A 15,359-nucleotide genomic window follows, 5' to 3' on the forward strand; every position below is an offset into this window, starting at 1 on the left:
AGAGATACAGCATGAGTGGGGGAGGGGCAGAGAGAGAGGGAGACACAGAATCTGAAGCAGGTGCCAGGTTCTGGCACAGAGCCAGAGGCGGGGCTATTAGCACAGAGCCAGAGGCGGGGCTCGAACTCACAGACCGTGAGATCATGACATGAGCCAAAGTCAGATACTCAACTGACTGAGCCACCCAGGCACGCCTATGTTTTCATAGAATTTTATACAGTATTTATTCTTTTACATTTTCTAGTTTTGCTTATGTTTCATGGTTAGGAAAAGAAATAAATTATATCAGTACCATAAAGTGATCAATAGTTGAATATTCATGACAAAGATACCCACACGTACATTCTTATTCATATAAGTCCAAAGGGTTGCTTTCTGTCCATGGACACCACGGAGCAAGCATCATTAAAAGTCTCCCCTTCCACTTCTGTCATGTCTAAGTCAGAGTCTCCTAAGTCTTTTCTCCTAAGAAAAGCTGTAGAAGCTCTTCATCAGAGGTTTGAGCTTTGAAACAACTAATGAAAGTATGAGAAGCAATTCTGAGCAATGGGGAACGCTTATGGACTGTGTGGTAATGACAGATCCAAACACCAAGTGCTTCGGAGGCTTTGGGTTTGCCACGTATGCTACTATGGAAGAGGTGGATGCAGCCGTGAATGCAAGGCCACACAAGGTGGGTGGAAGAGTTGTAGAACCAAAGAGGGCTGTCTCAAGAGAAGATTCTCAAAGACCGAGTGACTTCTTAACTGCCAAAAAGACTTTTGTTGGTGGCATTAAGGAAGACACTGAAGAATATCATCTAAGAGATTATTTTGAACAGTATGGGAAAACTGAAGTGACTGAAATCATGGCTGACTGAGGCAGTGGCAAGAAGAGGGGCTTTGCTTTTGTAGCTTACGATGACCATGTCTCTGTAGATAAGACTGTCATTCAAAAATATCCTACTGTGAATGGCCACAACTGTGAAGTAAGGAAAGCCTTATCTAAGCAAGAGATGGCTGGTGCTTCATTCCAGCCAAAGAGGTTGAGGTGGTTCTGGAAACTTTGGTGGGGGTCATAGAGGTGGTTTTGGTGGGCATGACAACTTTGGTCATGGAGGAAACTTCAGTAGGAGAGGTGGCTTTGGTGGCAGTAAAGGTGGTGGTGAATATGGTGGCAGTGGAGATGGCTATAATGGATTTGGTAATGATGGACGCAGTTTTGGAGGTGGTAGAAACTATAATGATTTTGGCAATTACAACAATCAATCCTCAAATTTTGGACCCATGAAAGGAGGACATTTTGGAGGTAGAAGCTCTGGCCTCTATGGTGGCGGTGGCCAATATTTTGCCAAACCATGAAACCAACACGGCTATGGTGGTTCCAGCAGCAGTACCTATGGCGGTGGCAGAAGGTTTGAATTACTGCCAGGAAACAAATCTTAGCAGGAGAGGAGAGCCAGAGAGATGACAGGGAAGCTATAGGTTGCAACAGATTTGTGAACTCAGCCAAGCACAGTGGTGGCAGGGCCTAGATGCTACAAAAAAAAGGGGGATGTTTTAGATATTACTTGTGTGTATGGGCAAAAAACTCAAGGACTGTATTTGTGACTAATTGCATAACAAGTTATTTTAGTTTCTGTTCTGTGGAAAGTGTAAAGCATTCCAACAAAGGGTTTTAATGTAGATTTTTTTTTGCACGCATGCTGTTGGTTGCTAAATGTATAAATGTGTCTTAAAAAAAAAAGTCCAAATGGTCATTTCTACTTTCTATTTAATTAATAGGAAAAGCAATGAATCTAAGCTCTTAACTTATTCGAGCCACTGTGAGCAATTGCCTACCGAAAAACAGTTTGTAAATTATTTTGTAATGAGCTTTAAGTTGTGTTTGAACTTTTTAGTGAACAGAGAATACATCATCTCCTTTTCCCTAAACAGATAAACATTTCAAGTGACTCAAACTGAAAATGTTTAGGTCATGATGACCTACCTTTTCCTGGACTGATTCAATTAATAGAAAGTTTATATCCTCACAGAAGAGCATCTTCCTGTGTTGCCTCTCCACACATCAAGCTTAGGAGGTTGACATCAACCTAAGATTCTCAAGGTTGAATATAATCCCAAAGGTCATTGAGTCCATCGGTTCTCAAATGGATCCACTTAAGTCGTGGCTCTAGTAGTTCTCTGTGAAATAAGTAAGATAAAGACAAAATAACGCATTTCATGAAGCTGATTTCATTTAATTCAGATTCGTGTCCTTTAATCTCAGAAAATACCCCTTCTACTTTTTTGGTATTAAAATACATTTTTAAATGAAAAAGTAATTAAAATTAAGCAGTTGTCTTTTCTTCTTTTAATGTTCTTATTGAAAAATATACGACCCCGCATTAGTTTTCTTAGGAAATTCTGTTTCACGTCTAAAGTCCAAGATCAGGCAAACAAAGAGCTTGTTTCTGCCCCAGCCTGAGGCTGCTGGTGAACAAGTACCTGTGGGATATGATGGGCAGTGAACAGCTTTGGAGGCAAAAGGAGTAAGATTTGAAGTCTGTGTAACTTTAGAGTAATGACTTAATCTAGTTGAGTAATTTCTTTGCCTGTATCAGCTGAACTAATGTTACCTTTGTCTCACATTGTTGTAAAAATTAGAAAATGAGTGGTTGGCTGACTCTCTGATAGTTCACTGCAAATGCCACCTTTCAAATAGGACTTGCTTTCTCTACCCTATCTAATGTATACCCTCTTTGTATCTCCTCACCCAGCCATTCTCTGTCCCACACATCAGGCTACTTATCATTCTCTGGATTCACTTTCTTTTCCCAACCAGAATATAAGATTCGTAAGAAAAGGGACTGAGTATGTCCCATCCCATTGCATTCCCAGAATTTAAAACATATGGCCAAAACATGGTAGCACTCAATAAATATTCATTGAATACTGGATGAATGGAAAGTGTTTGACACAAAAAAGACTCAATAAATGTTAGTTCCCTAACTTTGGATTGAGGGGAAAAAAATCCACCTCCCTAACATGTTACGTTGGTCTTCATCTTCTGTCAGAACCCATCCAAACACAAAAGGTATATCTCTTTCCAAACATATATTCCCAAGTGGGAAATAATTCTTTAGGTAATTGTTATTTGATAAGGTCATCTTTATTGGAAATGGCTACAATAAGAATGATCATATGATAGTAACTTCAAACTGGGCTGTGGATGCATATTTAATTTAGTGAATAAAGAGAATGCCTAATCTTTGGGATTCACACAGATTGCCAGGGAAATGTCATTTAAAGCATTCCATTTTAAGAGCATGTATAATATCTGGTAATTGCTTGTATTAATTTGCATTTAAAATCAGTATTGAAAAGTCTCACCAGGCAGCCATCTTCAGCTAAATTGTCTTGTTCTGATAAACGCTATCATTAAAGAGTAAAATGTTTAACTTAACACAAACATGCTAAATACTAATATTAAAAGGAGAAGGAAGGAAGGAAGGAGGGAGGGAAGGAAGGAATGATGGAAGGATGGACAGAAAGGAGAGGAAACAGGTTGCCATTAAGTAAAAACAAAACCATAAATAAGAAAACTAAAGGCTCTCTACATCTCAGCAACCAAGACCTCAGGGAAGGTCCTATATATCTGAGATGCCAGAAATGGACTTTCCTGAGGAGGCTGAGGGTCCAGCCCAACAGAAATGGGTTTTTGGCCATGATGCAAATACACACGTCTGGAACAAGGAAACAAGAAGCTAAGTGAGATAATCCTGACTTAATCTTGGTTGTCACCCATCACTCACTGTTAGTACTAAGTTAGTACCTATATTTCAGAGTTTGTCAGTCATTAGAACACAACTTGCCAAAGCTCCAAATCTTTTCCTTTGGCAAGAAGATTGTCCTATGAAGCTGTGGGAAGTGGTGGCAAAATGGGCCAAGTAGCAATGGTGGAAACACAGCCAAGACATGGTTTGCTGATGCCTGTTTAATGCAGTGCTAGATACTGTAAAAGATATCTAGACTTCCAGTTCAGGATCCAAGGTGTTAAAAGCTTGTAAATAATCAGTTTCATCCTTAGGAAAAGCTAATATTAAACTGGCTGAAAATCAGTGACTTTTCTTCAAAACATCAAAGAATGAAGATTGTAGGACAAACCACCATGCCAAAACCTGGAGAGCAAGAACTGAGATTTGCTCTTCTGGAGCAGAAGACAATTGGGCCAAAAATTGGTAGAAGCATTTAAATGGAAATTTGGATGAATTTCTGGAGGCTGAGTATGGACTAGCCTGACAGTGAGAACATCCTGAGGCCTGCAGGTCTCACAGGACCCTCACACATTCATGGACTTCACCTCCAGGAACACCACTAGGTTTCCATGGTAAAGGGCCAAGAAAGATCACCTCATGGCTATGGCAAGGGGAAGACAAGAGTAACCACTGTGAAATATGCCCAGAGTGTTCTCCATAACCAAGGCCTACTCTCCAGAGCCTTATCACACACAGAGGTAGGGAATTTCTCCCACTGCACTCTCCTCTAACCTTCCTCTCATTTAAAGGAGAGGGAAAGGAAGCAAAGAAACACATGTTAAGGTCTCAGCCCAGAGACACAAGGCCACTGAACAACTAGGATTTAATCATAAGATTGTAGAAAGCTTCTTCTTCTCCATACCTTACCATCATACCAGTACTATAATAACAGTGGATTCAGGAAAAAACTGCAAGACTGAGACTCTGCTTAAGAATGCATTCTTAAGGAACCCTGGGTAGCTCAGTCAGGTGAGCGTCTGACTCTTGATTTTGGCTCGAGTCATGGTCTTGTGGTTTGTGGGATTGAGCCCCATGTCAGGCTTTGGTCTCTGTGCTGACAGTGTGGAGTCTGCTTGGGATTCTCTCTCTCCCTCTCTGTCTCTGCCCCTCCTCTGCACGTGCATGCTCTCTTTCCCTCTCAAAATAAATAAATAAACTTAAACAACAAAGAAGGAATTCTTAAGGAAACTCAAAGACAACAGAGTTAACAACACAAAGGCGAGAGAAATGGAAGCTTTTGCTACTGACAGCTTTAGCAACATGAAGCACAGTCCAACTACTAGCCAAATTAACATAAAACCTCACACGAAAGGCCTGTTTACCTTAGTTCAATATATCATGACCAGCTCTCAATAACAAAAAATAAATTACAAGGTATGTTAAAGGTGAGAGAGAACACAGTCTGAACAGGCAAAGTAAGCATCAGAATCATACTCTGGTATGACACAGATGTTGGTTTTATCAGGCCTGGTCTGGAATTTCAAATAACTATGATTAATATGCTAAGGGCTCTAATGGAAAAGGGAGGCAAGAACAGGTGAGTAATATAAGCAGAGAGATGGAAATTCTAGGAAATAATAAAAAAGAAATGCTAGAAATCAAAACCACTGTAATAGAAATAAAGAATGCTTTCATTGGGCTCATTAGTAGACTAGATGTAGCTGAGGAAAGAATCAGCGAACTTAAGGATGGGTCAATGGAAACTTTTAAAACTGAGATATAAAAAGAAAAAAGAATGAAAAAGGGGGAGAGAAATATCATCCAAGGACGGTGGGATAATTTCAAAAGGTAAAATACACAAATGATTGAAATGCCAGAAGAAAAAAAAAAAGAAAAAAGAGAAGGAGAAATACTTGAAGTAATAATGGCTGAGAATTCCATAATTAATGATACCAAACCACAGATCCAGGAAGCTCAGAGACCACCAAGCAGGATAAATATTCAACTACATATTTATATATGCATTTATATGTATGTTATATGCATAACATATTCAACTACAAAAATTAAAGACACATAAAAAATCTTGAAAAACGCTGGGGTGAGAGGGAAAAAAAAATCACCCTTACTTATAGAAGAACAAGAGTAAGAATTACAGTGGGCTTCTTGTTGGAAACCATGCAAGCAAAGAGAAAGAGTGGCACAACATTAATGTTAAAAGAGGAAGCCATCAGCCTAGAACTTCACATCCAGTGAAATTATCCTTCAAAAGTAAAGGAGAAATAAAGACAGATACCAAGAAGAATGAGCATCTGTTCCTGTTATTGTAGTGGCTTTTAGCTCCACTCGCCTTCAAAAGGGAGCAACGAAGGAGTTGGAAGCTGATCATCTTTACTGGAAACATCAAGCAGAGGAAGTAACAGAGATCAAGACTACCATTAGGAAAGATAGTCCCTAAGACAAAAAGGTCAAAATAAGAGAATTGTTGGTAGGGGTGGAGAGTTAATGCAGTGATGGAAACCAAGTGTGCTACACTAAGTATGCACTGGTTCCTTACAACTGGTTCCTTCTATTGCTAGACCTCATTTTCTGCTTAAAAGTGAGAATACTTTCCAAACACCATTTGGACTTAACTCCATCCTTTAAAGAATATTAAATCTATGATATCCAGACAAATACATGAATAACAACAAAACATCATCGTAGTAGAAACTAAAATGCTACATGGTGAGCTATAAGTAATAATCTTTCAATCAAGTCATTCAAGAAATATTTATTAAGTTTCTACTTTGTCAGGGAATTTTCATTTAAGTAGTAGAAACTAAAACACAACAAATAAATAAATAAGTAAGAGAGATATAAACAACACACAAAACCTAAAACCAGCAGAAGGAGGGAAATAATAAAGATTATAGCAAAAATAAATGATATAGAAATTAAGAAAACAATAGAAGAGATCAGTGAAACCAGGAGCTGGTTCTTTTTAAAAAATCAAATTTGAGGGACACCTGGGTGGCTCGGTCAGTTGAGCGTCTGACTTTGGCTTAGAGCATGATTTCATAGTTCATGAGTTCAAGCCCCACATCAGGCTCTGTGCTGACAGTGCAGAGCTTGCTTTGGATCCTCTGTACCCCTTCTCTTCCCCCTCCCAGGCTCATCCTCTGTCTGTCTGTCTGTCTCTCTCTCTCTCTCTCAAAAATAAATTTAAAAAACATTAAAAAAATAATAAAATAAAATTTGATAAACCTCTAGCCAGATTTATCAAGAAAAAGAGAAATAACTAAAATAAATAAAATCACAAATGAGAGAGAGGAAATAACAAACACCACAGAAATACAAACAGTTATAAGAGAATATTATGAAAAACTATATGCCAACAAACAGGACAACCTAGACGAAATGGGTAAATTCCTAGAAACATATAAATTTAAAAAAATGAAACAGAAAGAAACAGAAAATTTGAACAGACCAATAACCAGCAAAGAAATTAAAACAGTAGTTAAAAAAAACCCCAATAAACAAAAGTCCAGGACGAAAGGACTTCACAGGATAATTCTACTAAATATTTAAAGAGTTAATACCTATTTTTCTCAAACTATTCCAAAAAAATAGAAGGGGAAGGAAAGCTTCCAAATTCATTCTAGGAGGCTACAATTACCCTGATACCAAAACCAGATAAAGACACCACTGAAAAGGAGAACTACAGGCCAATATCTCTTATGAACATAGATGCAAAAATCCTCCACAAAATACTAGCAAACTGGATCCAACAATACATTTAAAAAAGTATTCACCATGATCAAGTGGGATTTATTTCTGGCAAGGAGATTCAATAATTGCAAATCAATCAACATGATACATCACATCAATAAGAGAAAAGATAAGAACCATATGACCATTTCAATAGATGCAGAAAAAGCATTTGACAAAGTACAACATCCATTCATGTTAAAAACAAACAAACAAAAACCTTCAATAAAGAGGACTTGGAGGGAACATACCTCAACATAATAAAGGCAATATACAAAAAACCCACAGCTAACATCATACTAAATATTGAAAAACTAAATGTTTTGCTACTAAGGTCAGCAACAAGACAAAGATGTCCGCCCTCACCACTTTCCTCAACATATTCCTGGAAGTCCTAGCCATAGCAGTTAGACAGCCAAAGAAATAAAAACATCCAAATTGGTAAGGAAGAAGTAAAACTTTCAGTTTGCAGATGATATGATGTTATATAAAGAAAACCCAAAGACTCCACCAGAAAACTGCTAGAACTGATGTACTAATTCAGTAAAGTCTCAAGATAAAAAATCAGTATACAGAAATCGGTTGCATTTCTATACACCAATAATGAAGCAGCAAAAAGGCAAATTAAGAAAACAATCGCTTTTACAATTGCACCAAAAATGATAATATACCTACCTAAAGAGGCAAAAGACCTGTACTCTGTAAACTATAAAATACCGATGAAAAAAACTGAATATGACACAAAGAAATGGTAAAACATTCCATGCTCAAGGATTGGACGAACAAATATTGTTAAAATGGCTAAGCTATCCAAAGCAATCTACACATGTAATGCACTCCCTATCAAAACACCACCAACAGTGGTTCGCCTGGGTGGCTCAGTCGGTTGAGCCTCCAACTCCCGATTTTTGCTCAGGTCATGATCCTGCAGTTCATGGGTTTGTTCCCTGCATAACGCTCTGTGCTGATGGTATGGAGCCTTCTTGGGATATTCATTCTCTCTCTCTCTCTCTCTCTCTCTCTCTCTCTCTCAAAAATAAATAAATATTTAAAAAAAGCCACCAACAACATTTTTCACAGAACTAAAACAAATAATTCCAAAATTTGTATGGAACCACAAAAGACCCCAAATAGCCAAAGTAACCTTGAAAAAGAAAAGCAAAGCTGGAGTCATCACAATTCTAGACTTCAAGTTATATTACAAAGCTGTAGTCATCAAAACAGTATAGTACTATATTAAAAAAAAAAAGTATAGTACTGGCACAAAAATAGGCACACAGATCAATGGAACAGAATAGAAAACCCAGAAATAAACCCACAACTGTATAGCCAGTTGATCTTCGACAAAGCAGGAAAGAATATCCAATGGGAAAAAGATAGTCTTTTCAACAAATGGTGCTGTGAAAACTGTACAGCAACAGGTAAACGAATGAAACTGGACCCTTTCCTACACCATACACAAAAATAAATTCAAAATTGGGGAAAGACCTAAATGTGAGACCTGAAAACCTAAAAATCTTAGAAGAGAACACAGGCATCAACTTATTTGACCTCAGCCAAAGCACTTTTTTTTTCAGATAGTTCTCCTGAGGCAAGGAAACAAAAGCAAAAATAAACTATTGGGTCTACAACAAAATAAAAAGCTTCTGCACAACAAAGGAAACAATCAACAAAAGTAAAAGGCAGCTTACTGAATGGGAGAAGATATTTGCAAATGACATGTTGGATAAAAGGTTAATATCCAAAATATATAAAGAACTTGCACAACTCAACACCAAAAATAAATAAATAAATAAATAATCCAATTAAAAATGGGCAGAAGACATGAACAGACATTTCTCCAAAGAAGACATACAGATGGTCAACAGACATATGAAAAAATCCCTAATCATCGGGGAAATGCAACTCAAAACCACAGTGAGATATCATCTCACCCCTATCAGAATGGCTAACATCAAAAGCACAAGAAACAACAGGTGTTGGTGAGGCTGTGGAGAAAAAGGAACCCCATACACTGTTGGTAGAAATGCAAATTGGTGCAGCCACAGTGGAAAACAGTATGGAGGTTCTTCAAAAAGCTAAAAATAAAACTACCATTCAGCATTTGCACTACTGGGTATTTACCCAAAGAATACAAAAATACTAATGGAAAGGGATACATGCACCTCTATGTTTATAGGAGAATTATCTATAATAGATGAGATACAGCAGTCCAAGTGTCCATCAATTGACTGATGAATGGATAAAGAAGATGTGATACATACACACACACACACACACACACACACACACACACACACTGGAATATCATTCAGCCATAAAAAAGAAAAAATCTTGCCACTTTCAATGACATGGATGGAGCTAGAGAGTATTATGCTAAGCAAGACAAGTCATAGAAAGACATATACCATATGATTTCAATTATATGTGGAATTTAAGAAACAAAACAAACAAGCAAAGGGGAAAAAAGAATGACAGAAACCAAGAAATGGACTCTTAATTGTAAAGAACAAACTGATGGTTACCAGAGGGCAGGTGGGTAGAGGGATGGGTTAAATAGGTGATGGGGATTAAGAACTGCACCTGTCATGATAAGCACCAGGTGATATATAGAATTGTTGAATCACTATGTTGTATACCTGAAACTAATATTACACTGTATGTTAACTAACTAGAATTTTTAAAAAAGAGATATTTACTGGCACAAGTTATGCAAGGAATTAAAATTAGACGATGTGATTGATAAGAGACAATAGATGACAAATGGATAAATAGATATGTAGCTGATAATGATGTACAGACACTATATAAGTTGAAACTTAAGTAACAAGAAGAAACTAGCTATGAAAAGATTGGGGATTATGTTTCAAATACAGGGAACAATTTAATTAGCAGAGATGTGAAGTAGGAAATTGGATATATAAGCCTGGATTTCAGGGCAAAGGCCACAACTGGAAATACAGATTTGTGAGGCATATGGATGGTATTTAAAGCCAAAAGACTGGTCGTGCAGAGTAATTATATAGAGTACAGGATTGAGGTCTTGCATACTCTAACTTTTCAAGGTTAAGCAGCATAAAAACCTGCAAAGACATCTGTGAAAGCATAGTAAATGAGGTAGGAGGAAACCCCATTTTAATTCTACTCAACAGAAACCTAAAGAAAATGTTTCAAGAAGAACTGAATCATTGTCACTGAAACATGAAGGAAAATGAGAACACAGAAATGACTTTTGATACTGACAACATGGTGGTTAAGATGGACCTTGACTAGGGTGGTCCTTGTAGCATAATGAGGACTAAAAGCCTGAATGGAGTCAGGTATGGAAAAAAGTGAAGTGAGGCTGCAAAGATAGTACCTCAAGAAGTTTTGCTATGAGATAGAGTAGAGGGATGGGCAATGTGGAGTAGAAAGAAAAATCTATTCAAGTTTAGAAAGCCTCATGGTCAAGACAGTGCTTGAGCCAAACCAGTTGAGCACTGTTTGAGAAAAGACAGAAGACCTATTCGAATACAGCCAGCCTCCCTCTGTCTCCTCCCTGCAGCTTCTGGCTGGAGCTTCCTTCTTCTGAGGGGGTAGTGTGGTCCTACTTATGGGAGAAGTTGTGAGCCATCATATTTGTTTCTTAATTTACATTGTGGAGAGGGCACTTTTCCTCCTAAACATTAGGATATCTAAGCAAATGTAATGTAAAATTTGTGGTAACAACTGAAGTTTCATTACTAACATCAATAAATGATTTCAATATCTGGCTTCAATTCCCATTTGGGGAAATTGGGGGAAATATGGCATCCCATCAGCAGTAGCAGAAGAATCTAAAGAAAGACCCATTTGCCTTTCTGGAAAAGCCTCCCCCAACCTCTTTCAACCAAAGAAACATCACAGACTCTCCATATAATTCTCTGCCTAAACAGGAAAATAGCAGGTAGTAATGGGTTAGTGTCTGCCATGCCCCAAATTCTTAAACTCAGGAAAAAGATCTCTTCGGCCTCTACAAGCTGTGTCTCTTATAAAATCAGTATTAATCAGGGTTCTCCAGAGAAGAAAAAAAACCAATAGGATGTATAGGTATATAAATGGATAGGTGGATAGGTTAGATAAATGATAGATTAGATAGATAGATAGATAGATAGATAGATAGATAGATAGATAGATAGAGATAGAGATTTATTTTAAGAAACTGGGTCACAGGATTTTGGAGGATGACAAGTTCAAAATCTGCAGAGTGGGCCTGACCCAGGGAAGAGTCAATAATACACTTGAAGCCCAAAGGCAGTCTGCTGGCAGAATTCCCTCTTTCTTCAGAGAGGTCAGTTGTGCTTCTATTGCGGTCTTCAACTGATTACATAAGTCACACTCACATTACTCAAAGCCTAGTGATTTCAATATTAATCTCACCCAAAAAATGCGTTCATTGATACCTGAAACTAATGAACATTGTGTGCCCACTATACTCAAATAAAAAAAAAAAAAACTTTAATACTTTCACTGAACCATCTAGAAACTGTTTGACTATTTAGTTACCAAGGCCTAACCAAGCTGACACATAAAATTACTACCACAAGTCCACCCCTTGTCAACTTGGCACGCAAACAGATCTTAAATCATACTTAATCTCCAAATAAAGATAATAGCAGGGTCACATTTCCACCTGTCATGATACAACTATCCTGCATACACCAGAAATGCACTAACATTTTCACCCAGAAGAGAATGCAAAATCCTTGGGTGAAGTGCTCATTCTGCCAGCAGATTTCAGTTCTCAGAACAGTGCCCAGAGAGGATCCCCAATAAAAAGACCAGCAATGAACACATGGTCTCCCAAGAATGTCAATTTTATGGCTGCTATTTTAATTACTTGTCCTTTAATTACTTGTTTTCTGGGGCAATTGGTTTGCCACACAAAACTGTTTCTTTTAGCTGGTGAATTTTCTAACTTAGATTTTATTTCTGACTTTGATATAAATACTATGTAAAAGAATAGAAACAAAACTCATGAATTAGATTCAGAATTCATCTTGCATTTTCTTCCTTTTTCCATGTGATATTTTATCCCTTAGGGAGGAAGAGACAGAAATTTGTATTACACAAAAGATATTTTGTGCAAATAGCATTAAGTATCGGTAACTGATTGGAGGCTTGGGAAAAAGCCAAACAGTTAAGTTGATATCAATGAATGTTCCACTTTAAAGACTCTGGTTTAACTGATAATGAATTTAAGAACCAGTTTCTCAGAAGAAACTTACCAAAAAGAAAGGTACAGTGTTGACAATTTTGCACTTTATCGACCATAGATTTGCCTTCTGTCCTGGTTCACAAATGTTTTTTGCCATGTAAGATTTTCAACACCCAAATCACTTGCTTGGTAAATGTAAGTTCTAATATCATTTTTAAAAGAGTGTTTAGGGGCACTTGGGTGGTTCAGCCAATTAAGCGCCTGACTTTGGCTCAGGTCATGATCTCACAGTTCATGGGTACCGGCCCGCATAGGGCTCTGCGCTGACAGCTCAGAGCCTGGAGCCTGCTTTGGATTACTGTGTCTCCCTCTCGCTCTCTGCCCCTTCCCTGCTCATGCATGCACACTCTCTCTCAAAAATAAATAAACATTAAAAAAAAATTTAAAAATAAAAGAGTGTTTAGATATTCTCTATCCCTTGCAAATAGCAGGTGCAAGACATATTTATGGAATAAATATAAGAAATAAGATAATTAGAAATAACAAGTGTCAGGGGCGCCTGGGTGGCTCAATGGATTAAGCTTCCAACTTCGGCTCAGGTCATGATCTCACAGTTCGTGGGTCGAGCCCCACGTCGGACTCTGTGCTGACATCTCAGACCCTGGAGCCTGCTTTGGATTCTGTGTCCCCCTCTCTCTCTCTGCCCCTCCCCTGCTCACACTCTGTCTGTCTCTCTGTCTCTCAAAATAAATAAACATTAAAAAAATTTTTTTAAATACTTTAAAAAAAAATAACAAGTGTCAATGAAGATGTGAACAAAAGGAAACTCTTGTGCACCATTGATGGGAATGTAATTTGGTGCAGCCACTACGGAAAATAGTATGGAGGTTCCTCAGAAAAGTAAAAATAGAACTAGCATATGATCTAGCAATTCTACTCCTGGGTATTTACCCAAAGAAAATGAAAACATTAACTCACAAAGAAATCTGTACCCCCATTTTCATTGCAGCATTACTGACAATAGTCAAGATACAGAAATAACCTAAGGGTCCATCAATGGATGAAAGAATAAAGAAAATGTGATATACAGAGAGACATAAAATACTATTCAGCCATAAAAAATAAAGAAATCTTGCCATTCACAATACGGATGGACCTTAAGGTCATTATGCTAAGTGAAATAAGTCAGAGAAAGACAAATACTATATGACCTCCCTTATATGTGGAATCTAAAAACATGCTTTCTTAAAAACCTCATAGATACAGAAAATAGACTGGTGGATACCAGAGACAGAAAGTGTGGGGTGTGTGAAATGGGTGAATGGAGTCAAAAAATACAAACTTCCGGTTATAAAATAAATAAGTCATGAGGATGTGATGTACACCATGGTGACTATAGTTAATAATACCTTTTGTATATTTGAAAATTGTTAACAGTAGATCCTAAAAAGTTCTCACTACAAGAAAAAAAAACTTTGGTAACTATGTATGGTAACAAATGTTAACTAGATTTATTGTTATTATTTTGCAGCTTAAACAAAGATTGAATCACTATGTTGTTCACCTGAAAGTAATATGTTATTTATCAACTGTACCTCAATTTAAAAAGTCATAACCACAATAAACATGTAAACATAAATATTTTTATTTTTTTAATATTTATTTATTTTCTGAGAGAGTGCAAGCAGAGGAGGGGCAGAGAGAGAGGGACAGAGGACCTGAAGCAGGCTAGGCACTGACAGGCCGACAGCAGCCAGCCCAATGCGGGGCTGGAGCTAACAAACCGCGAGATCATGACCTGAGCTAAAGTTGGATACTCAACTGACTGAGCCACGCAGGTGCCCCTAAATATTTTTATTTTTAAAAACTATATTTAAAGAAAAAGAACAACAGGGATGCCTGATATTCAGTTGGTTGAGCATCTGGCTCTTGAGTTCAGCTCAGGTCACGAACTCAAGGTTTGTGGGATCAAGCCATGTCTGGCTCTGCACTGACAGCATAGAGCCTGCTTGGGATTCTCTCTCTCCCACTCTCTCTCTCTGCCCCCTCCCCCACTCATGCTCACACTCTCTCTCAAAATAAATAAATAAACTTAAAAAAATAGAAACAACTTTAGATTCCTCTTTCTTAACCCACAATCACTCACAGAATGTGCTTATCGAGTGTAATGGCAGGTAACTTGCCCAATTTCTCCCGTTGCCATATCTCATTGAATGTGGAGACATTCCCTGTAATGCATGTAACTTTATTTACTATTAGGAAATTTTAAATGCTGTCAATTAATCTATGTCCTGTCATCAGTTGTAAGAAAAATCCCAGTTTTAGAAATATTAAAATCTGTCTCTCAGAAACAGTAGGTACCACATTGACATTAATAAATCCAACTGCAAGATCCTCAAAAGCAAGGAAATTCATGTTGTGTGCCCTGCAGAGCCTTGTATATAGCAGACGATAATAAGGAAGGAAGGAAGGAAGGAAGGAAGGAAGGAAGGAAGGAAGGAAGGAAGGAAAAGAAATTAAATTTGTAAATTAAAACCTCATACCAAAAGTAAAACTAGAGACTAAAAAAGGAACTCAAAGTTGCTTCATCCCAGAACTAGAGTGGTAGAGTGAAGTAGATTCAGGTCTAAGGCTGGAGGAGAGATGAACTGAAGGCTTGTTAGGTTCTCCAAACCTATAGCAGCTGCAACATCAATCACAAGGAACTCCCATTCTTCA

At 37.7% G+C, this 15,359-nt stretch overlaps 1 pseudogene; it reads left to right on the forward strand.

The window, feature by feature from the left end:
- The first annotated feature begins 432 nt into the window (after positions 1–432).
- Positions 433–1,424, forward strand: LOC124508315 (heterogeneous nuclear ribonucleoprotein A1-like; annotated as a pseudogene).
- The last annotated feature ends 13,935 nt before the right edge of the window (positions 1,425–15,359 follow it).

Source organism: Lynx rufus, unplaced genomic scaffold, assembly GCF_022079265.1.
Source record: "Lynx rufus isolate CCGP_SWC_20201006 ecotype Redwood Valley unplaced genomic scaffold, mLynRuf1.p SCAF_13, whole genome shotgun sequence".
Classification (NCBI taxonomy): Eukaryota; Metazoa; Chordata; class Mammalia; order Carnivora; family Felidae; genus Lynx; species Lynx rufus.